Here is a 16,908-nt window from a genome sequence, read left to right as displayed (position 1 = left end):
AGACAAAGTCAATGAAGTGGGTAACGACCCCTCTCAAAGCCATATAAGGCTAAAATGTAACCATGTCTAGTCAGATGTAAATCTCACTGAATTCAGTGGGGCTTACTCTCAGGGAGCCTCTAAGACAGTTGGATGGCCTCTTATATGCATCCTTCCAGCAACTCCTGCAACCAAGCTGGTGCCAAATGTTTTGCTCTTCTTTCCTTTGGACCACAACAGGGAGGCCAAGAGGGAGGGTCATGTTGTCTGGGCAGACCAAGACCCCCAGGTTTGCACCATGGAGAGGTCATTTTGGTGCTGCTAACACAGCAAAAGCAATGCTGGAGGCAGCAGTGTTGAGTTGCCGGTCTCTGCAGCCACAGCAGGCGCTGTGATCCCCAGTGGTTTTCACCCCCGGAAGCGCACTCCATTTTCTCTTGAGACAGACAGATGCCAACACCAAATGTAAATTTAATTTTACATTTATAACCAAGATTGAAGTTGATCCAAAATGGGCATTCAAAGAGGCTAGGACTTTAGCTGAGGAGCACAGAAATACACATGGATAGAGGGAATGTACAGATATTTGTCTGCTCAGAGTAGACTTCTCCCACATCTACAGCACTGCAGCAACCTCAGCTTCTGAATGAATTCACTGAATTCCTTTAATCACTATCATCTAAGTTTAAATGGACCAGGTGGAATTAGAAACATTGTTAGCTGTACTTCATTCTCCAAGTGGTGAGAGATTTCAGTGCTGCTGGCACACAGCTCGGGTTGGGTCTCCTCAGAATGAAGATCACTGGAGGTGATGGTGTTTGTGATACACGATTTTATTTACAGATATATACAGGCTCAGCCATAGATGGAAGGGCTCGGAGCACTAACACGCCATCAGTTCTTGCTCCCGCATTAGGTTTCTAGCTCTCGCCTCTGAAGCCATAGCTTTGAATTCAACACAGAGAGCAAGGCAAGCATCTTTCTCTTCACAGTTCAGGATGAAATTGTTCCTGCTCTGTTGTTTTCTTACACTGACTGATGACATTGCCTTCAGCCATGGGAGGGGGTGGGAGAACCTGCTCCCATTTGCCCACCTTCTGGAAGCACCTCTAGCTACCGTAGTACTTTCCATGGCTGCTAGTCAGCTGCACACTTTAGTCCTGCAAAGATATACTTGGTAGAGTTCGTCAGAACCACTGGTTTAAAAGAGACTGGTTTGATTACTTGAGCAGTCCTTTGTTCCAGGTATAGAAACACCAACTTGGAACAGACCCTAAAGGTGGCATCCAGATTAACTCCCAATCCTTTAGCAATATCATAACATCTCTGTGAGCTACTTCATGTCGGTGGTTTTTGCAGCTTTTCTTTTTCTGCAAGGATATCTTAATCTCCAGAGTCTTGCTTTACCCATAGCTTGGCAGTCACCAGGTAAGTCAGGTGTTTGTCCCTCATTTTAATATCTGGGCCATCTCTGATACAGTCCATTTCTCATGTGCTTCCTATAGTGCTTCATATTGTGTCCAGGTATGGACAACTTCAGCTATTCCACGGTATTCTAAAAGCAAAGACTACAGGGTAATACAAAGCATATCTAAAATAAGAACACAGATGACCACTGCCAACATCTCCGCTTGTTTTGTGGACACCAAAAGAATTGAAATCTGATGGGAAAGTGGTTTGGACACCAGTTTAACATTCCAACAGTGTCTTTGGGGCTATGTTGTAAAACAAGCAGATGGGATGCTTTGGGCTCCACCGATATCATTAATAGCCAAGGGGAAAATGGGAGAGGCAGAATTATAAATAAATGAAACTTTCAGGTATTAAAAAACAATGGGCTAGATCCAGATTCAGATTCAGTTTCACTTAGGTCCCACTGAAATCAATAAGATAAGTTAGCTATGACTTAAGTCCATATTAAGTGCAACAATTTGTGTGGACTTGGGGCTCGGCCACACTTCTGCTTGTCCTGCGCCTAAAAAGCATGGGTCCAAGCAGTTTTACATTTGCCCTGCTGCTTTCCCCTGGGAAACTTGTTCTTTACTGTTGAAAATCGGAATAAACGTCAATCTGTGGAAAAACCGATTGATGGTAAACTTCAGTGGTAAACAGTGGGTTTCCCTGGGAGAAAGTGGTGGGACAAGCAGAAGTGTGGATGAGCCCTTACAGCACAACACTGATACAGCATATGATTCCCCTAAACCAGGGTTTCCCAAACTTGAGTCTCCAGCTGTTTTTGGACTACAATTCCCACCATCCCTGATCACTGGTCCCGCTAGCTAGGGATGATGGGAGTTGTAGTCCAACAACAGATGGAGACCCAAGTTTGGGAAACCCTGCACTAAAGCAGCTTCTCTTGGTGGAGTGCCCACATCTGGATCCTGCACAGTAATTCAGTAAGTCTGATCCCCCCCTTTTTGGGTGTGGTGGCATTGCAGGATGGCGGAGGCTCCTCCAAGACCCCAGCAAGGGGGTTGCATCCTCAGAGCCCCATAAACCCGCACCACTATCAGAGACTGGATCCTAGCCTGCATCCCAGATTGGCAAATGGGGATGCAGGCTAGGACATGGGCTGGGACAGAGCGGGAAGGCTTCTCTCAGGTCCGCCCCCATGGCATTTAAGCAGCCTTCACCTGGGGCCCTACCTTCATTTCTCTCCGTGCAAATGCACCACACTCCTTGCGCTGGAACTGTATTGCCTGGAAAGGCCTGGGAATATATTTTGGAAGACCAGAAAAGGCAGCAAGATATGCAGGGAATACATTCGAGGAGATCAGAATAGGGTTCTTGGATGATCTTTTCTGAAGTGGATTTGTAACTGGCTGACTAACCGGACCCTCTTCATCCTGGAGAGAAGTGACTAGTGGGGTGCCACAGGGTTCTGTCTTGGGCCTAGTCTTATTCAACATCTTTATCAATGACTTGGATGATGGGCTTGAGGGCATCCTGAGCAAGGTTGCAGATGACACCAAATTGGGAGGGGTGGCTAATACCCCAGAGGACAGGATCACACTTCAAAATGACCTGAACAGATTAGACAACTGGGCCAAAGCAAACAAGATGAATTTTAACAGGGAGAAATGTAAAGTACTACACTTGGGCAAAAAAAATAATGAAAATGAAAGGCACAAGTACAGGATGGGGGACACCTGGCTTGAGAGCAGTACATGTGAAAAGGATCTAGGAGTCTTGGTAGACCACAAACTTGACATGAGTCAACAGTGTGATGCAGCAGCTTAAAAAGCCAATGCAATTCTGGTCTGCATCAATAGGAGTATAGCATCTAGATCAAGGGAAGTAATAGTACCACTGTATTCCACTCTGGTCAAACCTTACCTGGAATACTGTGTCCAGTTCTGGGCACCACAGTTCAAGAAGGATACTGACAAGCTGGAACATGTCCAGAGGAGGGCAACCAAAATGGTCAAAGGCCTGGAAACGATGCCTTATGAGGAACGGCTTAGGGAGCTGGGTATGTTTAGCCTGGAGAAGAGAAGGTTAAGGGGTGATATGATAGCCATGTTCAAATATATAAAAGGATGTCATATAGAAGAGGGTGAAAGGTTGTTTTCTGCTGCTCCAGAGAAGCTGACACGGAGCAATGGATTCAAGCTACAAGAAAGAAGATTCCACCTAAACATTAGGAAGAACTTCCTGACAGCAAGAGCTGTTTGGCAGTGGAACTTGCTGCCAAGGAGTGTGGTGGAGTCTCCTTCTTTGGAGGTCTTTAAGCGGAGGCTTGACAGCCATCTGTCAGGAATGCTTTGATGGTGTTTCCTGCTTGCAGGGGGTTGGACTGGATGGCCCTTGTGGTCTCTTCCAACTCTATGATTCTATGATTGTATGAAGGAGCGATATTACCAGAGCAACCGGAGGCTCCTACAGGATGGGTTACAGACTTGTTTTAAAGCGAGCCACATTGGCTAATTTATTAGCTGACATTTAACTGGAATTGATACCACTGCCTTCGTGCATCTGGCTAATTCCAAGGGGTTCAAGAGTATCTCGGCAACAAACAACACATTATGCTCTTATGGACCCAGCCCAGTTTACAGTACATTCCCAGGGCTGCTGCTGAACATTCCTTTGCTTTCCACTGAAACATGCTGCAGCCAGGCGAGTGTGTGGCTTGACTGGACTTGAAGGCACAAGGGAACATGGAGCATATTGAATTGTTCAGAGTTGCAGATATCTTGACAATAATCAGGAGCATTCATTTAAAACCAACCCAGCGGAAGGTCTGTGTGCTGGCAGGCCACATTATCCCAGCCGACAGGCGAGTTGTACTGGAGGAAGTGAAGCCTTTTTCAAAAATAAATGAAAAAACAGCAGCCCAGCAGGGTTTTGCTATTTCAAAAGGGTGTTTGAACTGGAATTAGAACTGTCGACAGCCATTCTCTGTTCAAGGCAAAGGGCAGTTATAGGCTGGCATTGTAGCTAGTAGATACAAAGGACTTAGATTCAGATCTGTGGTGTATCTGACTGTATGCTACCCTAGTGATGCCAAAAACAAAACAAAACAAAACAGGGGGCAGAACTGAGAACAGCAGGAAGGAAGTGAAAACAGTCAGGGGCAGCAATCGGCAGAGTGACTAACCCTTTGCTTTGAAGTCCATACATTCAGATGTCTCTTGGAAGCCAATTTAGGGAGTTTTAATGTGCAAATGGACTTAGGTCTTGCAAGGAACAAACCGCTCAGGTTCAGCAAGGTTTATTGCTGTGGCATCTTCCCAAGACTGATTGAGCAAATTCAACTCTTAGGAACACCCTACCTTATATTGCCATTGTTTAAAAATCTCCAAGAAGATGACATTGACAGTAGGTGGGAGGTGAGATTTCAAAATTAGCTGCTTTGTCGTAATATGTGGTACATTCCTTTCAGGGTGGGAGAGCTGGGAGAGCTGTGCCACCCACCTAGATGGCTTTAAAAGAGGGTTAGATGAATTCATGGTGGAGATGGCTATCGCCAGCTACTAGCCACGATGGCTCTGCTCTGAGATGGGCCATTGGCCTGATCCAGCAGGCTCTTCCTATGTCCTTATTGGATAGCTGAAATTGTGTCATCTCCTTGCAAACAAATCACGGCAAATGCTCAAGAATGCTTCCAGGTGATCTGGAAGCCCCTGCGGCTGTACACTTTAGTCTCCCATCGGAAGTCAGGGTAAGCACAGGAGTCCTCATCTGGAGCCTGTTGGAACGGCCATGATTGGGAAAGAGAGAGAGGGAGGGAGGGTGGGTGGGAGAAGAAATGCAGAAAGGATTCAAGGGTTGTTTCTTGGCGGTATTAATGTATAATCTTTTTAAGAGGGAGCTTGGCCTCATCTGCTGTATCTAGTTGGAGAAAACAACAAAAGAAAGAAGAAAAGAGATGCTTTAGCTCTTACTGCAAGCTTTCCAGACGGTGTGGTGTCAGCGGCCACACCCCTCTTGCTATTCTGGAAACCTCTGGGGAGTGGAGCAGGGGGAGTTACGGAGACATCAATTTTACATTAGTAACATCTGTGCAAATTTCAGAAGTTCATGTCACGAGATTCCTACTTGTTCTCCAGTAAAAAAAACCACCCCGGGGGAAGTCATTTGAATCTGGGAAACTCATTGGTGGCTGGGCTTTGGGGTTGGTTCTGCAAAACAAAGGCTATCATTTAGAATTCTGCCTCCATAATAAATTCCTTCGCAATCTTCAGGCATGCACACAGAGATTTGGCAATGCTCCCCTAGGCCAAAGAATAGGAAGAATCCCTATATACTTTTGCATTTAACCATCTGTCTTGCTAGATGCCATCTTTGTCAGTCAAGCAATTGTGATAGCTGTAAAGAAGACATATTGAGAATCATTAACGCAGCTTCAGTTTCATACATTGATGGGTCATGCACAGCCCGGAAGTGGGGTAGGTGCAGTGGAGGGAAGTACCATCTGCCCCACTGGGCTAGAGCTTGATTGGCTGCTCACTTGGATGCAACCTCACACCCTCATAGGTGATTTAGCAAGCGGCCATTGACAAGCCTGCAGCAACAGCTTCTCATCTCCCAGCAACTGGCAGTCTCATCTGCCAGAGAGATTTGCTTCCTCTGCAGTTGGGTTATCCAGGTGCACAAGATGTGTGTGTGTGTGTGTGTGTGTGTGTGTGTGTGTGTGTGTGTGAAGACAATGTGTGCAGTTTGCAATCTGCCAGGATAGACTCTTAGGGTAGGGGCTGCTCTCTTCCCCTCTTCCAATTAACCTCTGTCTCCTGGGCTCAGTGGTGAGAAGAAGCATATAAGGGAAAATCACCAAAGCCTGCTCCCATGATGTCACCAGGGTCCACCACCCATGACATCATCAGGGTCCACCCCTAGGTCTCAGGTTGGAGCTCTGAAATCTCAGGGTCTGGGATGTTCGTGACCTGACAACCCTAGTTGAGTGCCTCATGTTGCCAGTAGGTGGGGCCAAAGTTACAAGTGGGGGGAGCATCTTGTTTTCTATCTTTTTTCAGCCATCCACCTTTCCTATGTTTTCCCCTCCCAAATAAGATTAGGCTAAGGGTTGCATGTGGCTCCAGGGCATGTACCATGTACATGCATGTACCAGGGGTACAAACTTTGTATGGGATGTGGGTGGCGCTGTGGTCTAAACCACTGAGCTTCTTGGGCTTGCCACTCAGAAAGTCGGTGGTTCGAATCCCCGTGACGGGGTGAGCTCCCATTGCTCTGTCCCGGCTCCTGCCAACCTAGCAGTTTGAAAGCACCCCTGTGCAAGTAGATAAATAGGTACCGCTCTGGTGGGAATGTAAACGGTGTTTCTATGCGCTCTGATTTCTGTCATGGTGTTCCGTTGCGCCAGAAACGGTTTAATTATGCTGGCCACATGACCTGGAAAGTTGTCTGTGGACAAACACCAGTTCCCTTGGCCTGAAAGCGAGATGAGCGCCACCACCCCATAGTTGCCTTTGACTGGACTTAACTGTCCAGGGTCCTTTACCTTTTACCTACGTTGTATGTCGTCTTTTGAGTATGGCAAGGAGGGAGCTCTTCAAGGAGCACTGAAGTAGATGGGGAAGTCTGCTTGCAAAAGAGCTCTATGGTAGGAATCATTCTGCAGTGTTTTGTCACAGTGTCTCAGAGCATGAAATTCAAACAAATGTCTGTAGCGTAATGAAAGTTCCATGAGAACAAGATTACAAGGCACGTGTGTGTTATGTTTCGTTTGATGAGCATCAGAGACTTGTTTAAGCATTTTTATTTACACCAGAGAACTTTTGATTACTTTGTGTGTGTTTTTTTAAAAAGATGCTTCTATAAAAATGGATGCCCAGGATTTCAAAGGGAGCCACAAACAGACAGCTATAAGGGAAAACATCCCTTCTGCCCCCTACACACACACACACACACACACACACACACACACACACCAGCATAGTAGCTGAGAAAGTTCCGAATGCTTAGGAGCGAAAGGGTTTGAAAAACATTCCCATCGTAGATATACGTGGCAGCAACATTCATTGCTGAGTAGCCATAAATAATTCCATGGGTTTTTAACTGTAGCTGGCAGGGCTAGCCAAAGTTCCTTTCAGTCCTGGATGCAATTTATTGGAACTGGCAATTGTAGCATGTTCTGCTCTGCAGTAAATGGTTGCAGGACTGAGTCAATCACCGCCGCAGACTGCGGTCCATGATGCGATGATGCGCTGCTTCTGCTGCAGTTCCACTGCACAATATCAAGAGGGCCACTAAGTTGGAACTTCACCTTTGCAACACCTCACAGGTCCTAAACGGAAAGCCCACAAAAGGCACCCATAATTGCATGCCTAGGGTGGCGTGGGCGGAAGATCAGCAACTGGCAACTCACAGCTGATTATTAGCAGAGTGTCAGTGAGTGATGGACCTAGATTAAAAGTAGACAGTAGCCAACACATGGGGGGAAAGGTACCAAGTAAGGCTCCAGAAAAGCTTCCAAAATATCTCGACAGGATAGCAGAGGCCAACACAAATACTGTAGGCTAAAGGGGTGGGGAGGGCAAGATTCCTTGTCCATTCTTGCAAGGGAAACAAGCAAGATTGTGGAGGGGGGTGATGGAGGGGATGAGCATGGAGTAGTGATGAGGGACCCCAGGTTGGCCAGGCAAAGCAGCTGTCTTATTCGGTATATGCAAGGGCTAGGGATTGGTGAATCTGTTTCTCTTTTATCCACTCTTCAGTTCTTGACATTTCCACACAATGTTGTGAATTTTTTTTAAAGTCCTCTCGAAAATTCACCAACATTTTAGTGCAACCTTCTAATATATGCAGTGTTGTGTTCACTTTTGCCAAACGCACACTTTTTTTTTTTTGCAAAACTTTAGCAGCAGCAGCAGACTTATTGCCTACCCTTCACCAAAAAGTCCAAGGGCGGGTTACAACAAAGCAAAATACATCATTAAAAACAGTTTAAACCAAATTATAATCACAACTAGAGTGGGTCCGTATATGTGTGTGCGTGTGCATGCTTATGTATATGTATATTCTGTCACACTTTATCCATTTTTGTCGGAGAACTGCATTGCAAAATCCAGAGACCTGCGAATTTGTAAGAATGTTTCGACTGGTGTATCATTTTGGGCAGTGCAAATTAGTTCACCTTTAAAGTTTAGCATAGGGATTGAGGAGGTAGAAATAATCAAGAAAATGCACACACAGACATATATGCATATACTGCATTTTTCCGTGTAGGTTTCCCCCCTAAAAAATAATGTAGAAAATTAGGGGGGCGTCTTGTACACAGATATATCTCCCCCATTTTCTTAAATCTGAGTCCTCAAAAATAGGGGCGTCTTATACATGGGGGCGTCTTATGGATGGAAAAATATGGCAATTGTTTTTGCCTGTTTAAATACTAAAACATCTCTAAGCACTTTGCATAAAACAATAACGATATAACAGTGACAGCCTGGGGGAGGGGGATCCTAAAAACTAGATTAAAAACAAAATAAAGCAAAACTATAGATCAGAAATGAAACTGGGATGTGTGCAAAATAGAGAATTAACACTTTAGAGAACCTAGCTTGGGTAAATATATATAAATATATTTATAAGTTTTTAACAAGCACTTAAAAGTCATTAATGTCTCTCTGTCATGAATTACCTGAGGGAGGGTATTCCAGAGGATGGTGCTGTTACTGGGAAGGCCCTGCACCTGCACTGTCACCAATGTCACCAATGTCATCTGCTGGTTGTGCTATAACCACCAGGGCTTTAGAAAATAGCAAAGATTGCCTTGGTCTGATGGGGGGAGGAAGTTGGGTAGGTGTCTTGGATTTTTTTTGCCAAAATTCAAACTTATGCTTAAATCAGGCTAGTTTAAATTTTTTGCTAGGAAATTCAAGGTAGAAGAATTTGATTTGCAAACATTATTATGGTTAAATGACGTCGCGCGTAGATGCGGCACTGCAGGTTACAAATGCTGCGGGTTGCGGACACGCCTCCATCACGGATTACGTCTGCAACCCGAGGTTCCACAGTAATAATAATGATAATAATTTTATTTTTTATACCCCACCCATCCTCTAGTGCAGGGGCAGCCGACATGGTGCCTTCAGCTTGATCAAAACTCCAGCAGTCCCAGTTACCATGGTGGGAATTGTGAATATCTGGCTTTTGGTGCTGGTGCCCATCTGTAATATGCAGCCTTAAGGGAGAATTTCTAAAAAGCTCTCTGTCAGAGCAGGCAGCACCAACAATCGCAACCTGAGTTCACAGATGCTATAGGGGTACCATAAAGCTATAAATATGTCTCCTTTTATTCCTTCCCAGCTAGCTTACATTGCTGGATGAGCTTTTTGGCCAAAGCCATTTGCCAAATTCTATTGTACTAGACAGACATGGAGAAATCCTCTTTACCCTTCCCAAAATTGGGCAGTTTCCATATGGATAGGTACCAAAAGGGAGATAATAAGTTCCTTATGTAAGACATCCCCACGACACTCCTGAAACACAGAACGTTAGGCCAACGCAGGCTCTAAACCAATCGGCTCTGGCGTTATCTCAGTGACAGGGCCAAAAAAGCTAGCTGCCAAAACTCCTTGACTACTGGGTTCTTCCACCAAAGGTGTATTAAGAACTCCCTGCTCCACAAGGACGGCAATTTATGTGTTGTAGCTGGAGAGGAGGGTCCAATGCCTTCTATGCACTAGTTTAAGCATTGCCTTTTGTGTGCTTGCTGAGGTTGATCTAAAAGGTAATTTGTCCCACATGCTCAGCCAGTTCCTTCTCGAAATCTGAAATCCCAGAACTGCCTCATGTGCCAATTTCAATCTGTTAAGGTTTCAGTCATTAAGTTAGAACTTGCTGAGGCTACACCCTTTGCTCCTCTAATGCCTCCCAGAGTTTTTGCAACAGGTGAGTGATCTGGGGGTTCCATTTCTGAACAAATGAGTACTTTCTAAAACCAGCCTATCCATTTCTCATGGAATATGCCATCTAAGTGGTCTGCTTCTCTCCAAATAGCCCTGCGTCCTATATAGTTCCTGTTTCTCCCACTCCCTGAACTGTGCAATTCTAACCTCGTCTGCCAAGCCAGGATGATCAAACTATGCCTCAACATAAGCCAATGGCCATATGAGCAAAGTTGCCTTCCAGTTCTGGGATCTTTTGTGGCTTTAAATTCAAAAGGTTTCATCTTCAAATTCCAAAGGATGGATAGAGTTTGCTTCTTGCTCCAGGAATAGATAGAGTTTACTTCTTGCTCCTCTACACTTTGAGCTGTGTAAATGAACAGGGCTTGACATTAAACGCTTCTGATTGTGCCCAGAAGAGGGCACTAATACCCGTCACAAAACACTTCAGCAAGCTCGTTAGAATGAATTATAAAAATAACTTTTTGCTGTGGGCTCTCAGCTGCACCAATCCCTTGCTGGTGGCTGAATGCTTTAATGCTTGAGATTATGGCTATTGTTTTTACTGTAACTATGTCATACGGCACAGCAGTGGAAATAAATTCGCTGAGATTGGCACTTTGCAGGGAAACACAAGCGAAAGGAGGCTTATGTCTAGCAACGAAGGCAACAAGATGCAGCTGATACCTTTTGCTTAATTCTCAACTGGCTAGCACTTAGAACACATCATTTCTAGTCTCAGCGGATATTGTTTGATATTGCCTCATCTTTTCCCCAGAAAGGCAGCCTGCCTTATTACACCCCTTGTGTGGTCATACTCTTTCTAACTTGACTACGAAGTTTGGAACAAGCCTTCTGATAGAGACCATATCACCTTTTGCTGGTTAGGAATGCCTTCTTGTGCATTTCTTCTAACTTACACATATTTCTGTGCAATTTTGTCTAATCACATCCTTGCAAAGCAACATCTCCAGTAATATAATGTATCTTTGCATGCTATTGTCATTATATCCATTTCATACATGCTTTACCCTAGCACTTGCATTTTTGTACACATTACTTGACAGGAAAAGCATACGGCATTGCAAAATTCAGAGACATGCAAATTTCGAAAGGTGGCCGTACTTCGGTTTGCATGTTGTTTCTGAAAGTGCAAATCAGGTAGATTCACCTTTGCTTGTGAATTGAATCACATTTCTCCCCCCCCATCTCTTTCTGGCCCCACTTACACAGGCAGGTATATTCCCTCGCATGACTACGTTTGAATTCCATGATCGCTGGGCCCCCAACTCCATCTTGGCAGGCAGGAAAGGTCAGAACAGAAGGAAATCTGCAGGCCAACCTAACATGCAGGCCACTATTATTCTTTCTCCCTCTCTTAAACTAAGGGAGGTAATACGAGGACTATTGTAGTCCTCCATAGGCAGCTGGAAAAGCGTCAAGCCTCATTCTTGCTAGTGCTGCGGGTTTCAATTTTTAACCCAGTGCGCTCCCCACCAGCCGCAGCTCCCGCCTGGCCCTGCCTGTCCACATCACAGGATTTAGAAGGAAACGGTGGTTGTTTTGCAAAATAATAATTAGATTTCCCCAAGTTTTGAGCTCTGTTCTGACAATGTTGCAAGCAGCCTCCCCACCCCCTCTTGTCTTTTAAAAGCTTTCATATCTGTGTAGTAAGCTTTAAAAGGTCAAGCTAGCGGTGCTTTAAAATCTTCACAACAATTGTTTTCCTGGAATGTATTGGCTTGAGGAAAAGGGAAGGCTTCTAAATCAGTTTATGGCAGTCAAATTACATTCAGAAATATATACTGTATATATATTATCAAAATATTTTTTAGAAAGGGTGGCTAGGGAAGTTGAAATAGAACAATTCAACCTTGATCTTTTCAGGGGTGGACTTTGGTCTTTCAGATTCCAGCAGTGCCCTGTGCGAGGACAAAATTCAGCACTGTGCCCCTGTCCAAGTCTTGCCTTCTGCTCTGCTCAATTCACTATGCCATAGTTGTGATGCCCTGCAGTGCCCCCAGGCTTGTTGCGTGGTGCGGTGGAACTGGTTGTGGCACGCTAAATCCGCTTCTGCTCTTTTGATGTGTCCCTAGATGCAGTAGTGGCCCGATCCTGGCAAGCAAGGCTGAGACTTCCAATGCCCTCTCACCTTTGTCAGTTGCTGCCTATATAGCATGCAAACAGCTGTCTTTAAACCCTACAGAAGGAGCTCACTTGTGTAAAAGGATGAAGTGATACTCAAGGAAAGACCACACAATGTCAAGAGGCATAAATAAATAAATATATAAGACTGCTCTCCATAATCAGGCCCTGTACTCCCTTCTCAAGAGGAGTAATGTGAGCTGAGCATCTAATGTGGGACAGATCCTTGGCAGTCAAGGGCAGAACTCCCTTGAATTTGCTTATATGATATAACCGAGCTGCAAGAAGCAAAACCATATTAGAATCCGCAAATGGAAAGGCCTCCCAAGCCTCAGATTGGCCTTATCAGAGGCTTGGTAAACAAGACAAGCACATTCTGGCTGTGCTTCTATAGCACAGCCTGCAAAGGCTGGTTGGACAAACTGGAGCAATCTGTAGGTTAAGGCAGGGGAGGAAAAGCAAGACATGCAAGCAGGAATGAAGGATTCAAGGTCTCAGGCAAACTGAATTGGTTTGGCAAAGTTTATTTCTACGTTTGGCCACAACAGACAACAGTAACTACACTGGATGGGTGTGGGGAGAGTCCACATCTGGAGAAACACAAACGGCATGTGACGGATGGAAGATTCGTCCCACTGCCAGCCTAATCTTATGCAGATTTAGGGATTCTTCAGCCAGTGTGCAAATGCATGCCTACCTTTGCATAGTATCAAACCCCTTTTCATTGATTTCTCCCTCCATAGCTCTGAGAACGGGAAAAAATATTTTGTGCATTTTAAACAAGACAAATGTCTGCTGTGTAGACCAGAAGATCTTTTATCTTATCATTTTGCAATGATCAAGTGACTCCTTTTACTCTTACTGTGTTCAAAATTAGGCTTATTTGTCTCAGCTGATGCTGGTCTCTGATCTGAGAACTGGAGTTAAGCTGCTGTGTTGCTCAAATCTACTCCCCCCCCCAGTTGAATAATTTTCTTATTTGTATTTGAAATTTATAACTCTGACCATGCCGACATAAGCCAAATCTGAATTTTCTGCTTGAAATCTCTGCTGAATTTTGCCTTGTGTCGTCCTTTTGATAAAGGCCGGTGGAGAAATGTGATTCAGTTTGCAAACCTACACAATGGTGTCCTTTACAAAATAATACATGAACTGAAAAACAGCCATCCTTCAACAGTTGTGCTTCTCTGAATTTTGCAATGCTGTTCTCTAGACAAGTTTTGCATGGTGGTGGCACGGGAAATTGTCAAAGTTATATAGCAGCAATCCAGTGAGTTAAGCTACTTCATACATTACCTCAGAGGTGGGGAACTTTTTTCTTCACCAAACGCCATATTCCCTTGGGGGTAATGTTCTTCATTGGCAATCACTCGTAGCTGAGTAAGATTGTCTTCCATAAACACGGTTTTAACAATGAGTCTGTAGGTGACTGTGGAGGCCATTACTGGATCCACCCATCCTTCCACAGTGGGGACATTGGTTTCCAGGCGGGAGTTGATCATGGTGTGGATTTGTCAAGCGTGCCTTCCTCTTAGCACATTTCTCCCTTGTGTCCTGAGTTTGAGTGTCTTCAAAGCCCATGACACCTTTGGTAAAGGCTGTTCTCCAATTGGAGCGCTCACAGGCCAGTGTTTCCCAATTGTTGGTGTTTATACTACATTTTTAAAAAAAGTTGCCTTGAGACAGTCTTTAAACCTCTTTTGTTGCATTGCGCTTTCCATTTTTAAATTCGGAATAGAGTAGTTGCTTTGAAAGACGATAAACAGGCATCTGCACAACATGACCAGTCTAACGAAGTTGATGTTGAAGAATCATTGCTTCAACACTGGAGATCTTTGCTTCTTCTAGTACACTGGTATTAGTTCGCCTGCCTTCCCAAGGGATGTGTAAAAATTTCGGAGACACCATTGATGGAATCTTTTGAGGAGTTGGAGATGGTGTTTATAAGTGATCCATGTTTCACAAGCATACAGTAATGTTGGTAGCACAATAGCTTTGTAAACAAGCATTTTGGTTTCCCTGTGAATGTCCTGGTTCTCAAACACTCTGCACTTCAATTGGGAGAAAGCCACACTTGCAGAGCTCAAGCAATGCTGGATTTTGGCATCAATGCCAGCCGTTGTGGAAAGATAACTGCCCAGGTAGGAGAAGTAATCAACATTTTCCAACGTTACGCCATTGAGTTGGATTTGTGGTGCTGTAGAGGGGTTATTTTGTACTTGTTGGTGCAGCACTTTAGTTTTTTGGATGTTGAGTGATAGGCCAAGCTTTTCGTAAGCTTCTGCGAAGATATTTAAGATGGTTTGCAGGTCATCCTCTGAGCGTGCGCACACTACGTTGTCATCAGCATACTGAAGCTCTATGACAGAAGTTACGGTAACCTTACTCTTTGCTTTCAGCCTGCTCAGATGCTGGAGGCCACATGATGGGTGGAGACAAATCTAAAAGTGGGGACTGCCAGCTTTTCTCTCTTTTTTTCTGTCCACTCCTGCATTGTGTCCATCATGTGAAGTAGCTGACAGGTTGTCTTTTTTCTAATTCAATGTTTAAAATGGTGGGGTTAAGTTTTTTTAGGTGGGGGGGGAATAAACAGTCCAGTGGCAGGTGGTCCTAAATGTTTTGAGTGATACTGGACTTCCAGTAAGATATACTGTACTTTTAAAACACAGACAGGGTCTGGCTCTCATTACACCCTCGATATTGAAAAGGAGAGTTCATGTGCTCAAGCAAGAAGAAAGAATGACCAGTTTACATTTCCGTCAGCAATACTGTAGTACCAAAAAGTAGCTTCCACGTATCTGGAATGAAAGGCTAATGCTTGAGCTCTGGTGCTTCTCTTTTTAGAAATTAAGTAATGCCTGTTTTCTACCCCCCGTTTTTAGAACAGAGCAGGATTTCCCAAAGGCAAGTGCTTAAACCAAATCCTATATTCATAAGCACCTGCCCAGAGTTCTAAGTGGTGTTTTGGAAAAAAAATTGCTTTCTTCCACATGGGGGCTACACAGAATTCTCTTTTTCAAAAAGTTCCTCAATCCCCACAGCTCTCTGCTGGGTCCAGGGCTGCCCTTGCTTTGAAAAACAGCAAAGCTGGCCAAATTCCAGGATTTTGTGGGCCTTGGGCAATGGACCTGGAACAGTTCCCATCGCAGCCATACATGCTGGTGGGCATGTGGCCAACGTCTGAGCAAAGTTGGCATGGCAGAAACAGCTCTGGCAGTTTGTTACAGCATGAAATTTCTTCCACCCCCTTTGTAGCCAGGATAAAGATTTATGAAAATGTAGTCAGGAGGGCTCTTCCACAAAGTGAATGGCAATGCCGGGTTGCCTGAGTGTTGGGACCAATAGGATTAGCAGGAACAAACCTGGTGGGTCTGAGGTGGAGTCAAGGCAGAACTTCGTGGAAGAATCTGGCAGATCAGGAGTGTGTGGTTGTTCACCTGCAACTACTCAATTCAGGCTCTGGGCTGGTGCAAGACAATCATTAAAAGGCTGAAAGCAAAACGAAAAAGCATGTTTTAATTGTTTGCACCTAATATAAACTCTAAATGGCTAAGGGGTGTTGAAGCTCACCTCTTCACTTAATTTTACCTTATTGTTTAGCTCCAGTTTTGCTGGCAGATATTTGCTTGTTCTGGGCCTTTTGTAACACAAGTTGTCTCTTTGCCTTCTTTCTGAGAGAAGGGATTTATTTTTATTTATTTTTGCTTTGAGCAGGTCCCTCCTTTCTTTTATTAGTTATGCTGCCTGCTCTTGGCCATTTTTTTCTGAGCCAGCCATTTTTTGGCCTGCCTACTTGACTCATGAACAGTTTTTAATAGATGCAGGTTTTAAAAAATCCCCTAAAATCCCTTAAATTTATTATAATGATCTGTTTATTCCCCTGTGAGGTTCAAACTTCACTCTTCTAATTTTAAACATTCTTCCTCTATTTCTACCTGAACTGAACAATAACAGATCAATGAGCAGCAGCTTTCACATTTACATTTAGGACCTAAGGATGACTAAACAACGGAATCTCTTTATGTCATTTTCTTTTGCAAAAAGTAAGCAAGTGGAGTTTTTATATTTTTCTCCCTGCACTGGTTGTCCAATGTAAATTCCACAATGTGAATCACATACTAGCCTCTGCTATTGTTCTTCCTTGCAGAGGAAATCTTTTCTGCTAAAAGAAAAGATATTAGGCAATCCATGCACTTATCCCACACTGTTTTCCTTAGCTCATAGGATGAAGTCCTCAGATAGTTATTATTTGCTTGGGAATTCACTTGAATTGATTAATGGCTACTGTTTCATTTCAAGGGATGAAAACCAGATTTTTAAAAGAAACAAACATGGGGGCGTAGCAATGTTTATTCTAGTTCAGTTCAGGTTCAGGCTCAGGAGGTGGGGCATAATTCTGGTTTAATCATTGGTTCAGTTTTTAACAAACTGAATTGAT

Source organism: Zootoca vivipara, chromosome 3 (genome assembly GCF_963506605.1).
Source record: "Zootoca vivipara chromosome 3, rZooViv1.1, whole genome shotgun sequence".
Classification (NCBI taxonomy): domain Eukaryota; kingdom Metazoa; phylum Chordata; class Lepidosauria; order Squamata; family Lacertidae; genus Zootoca; species Zootoca vivipara.
Note: the sequence above shows the minus strand (reverse complement) of the source record.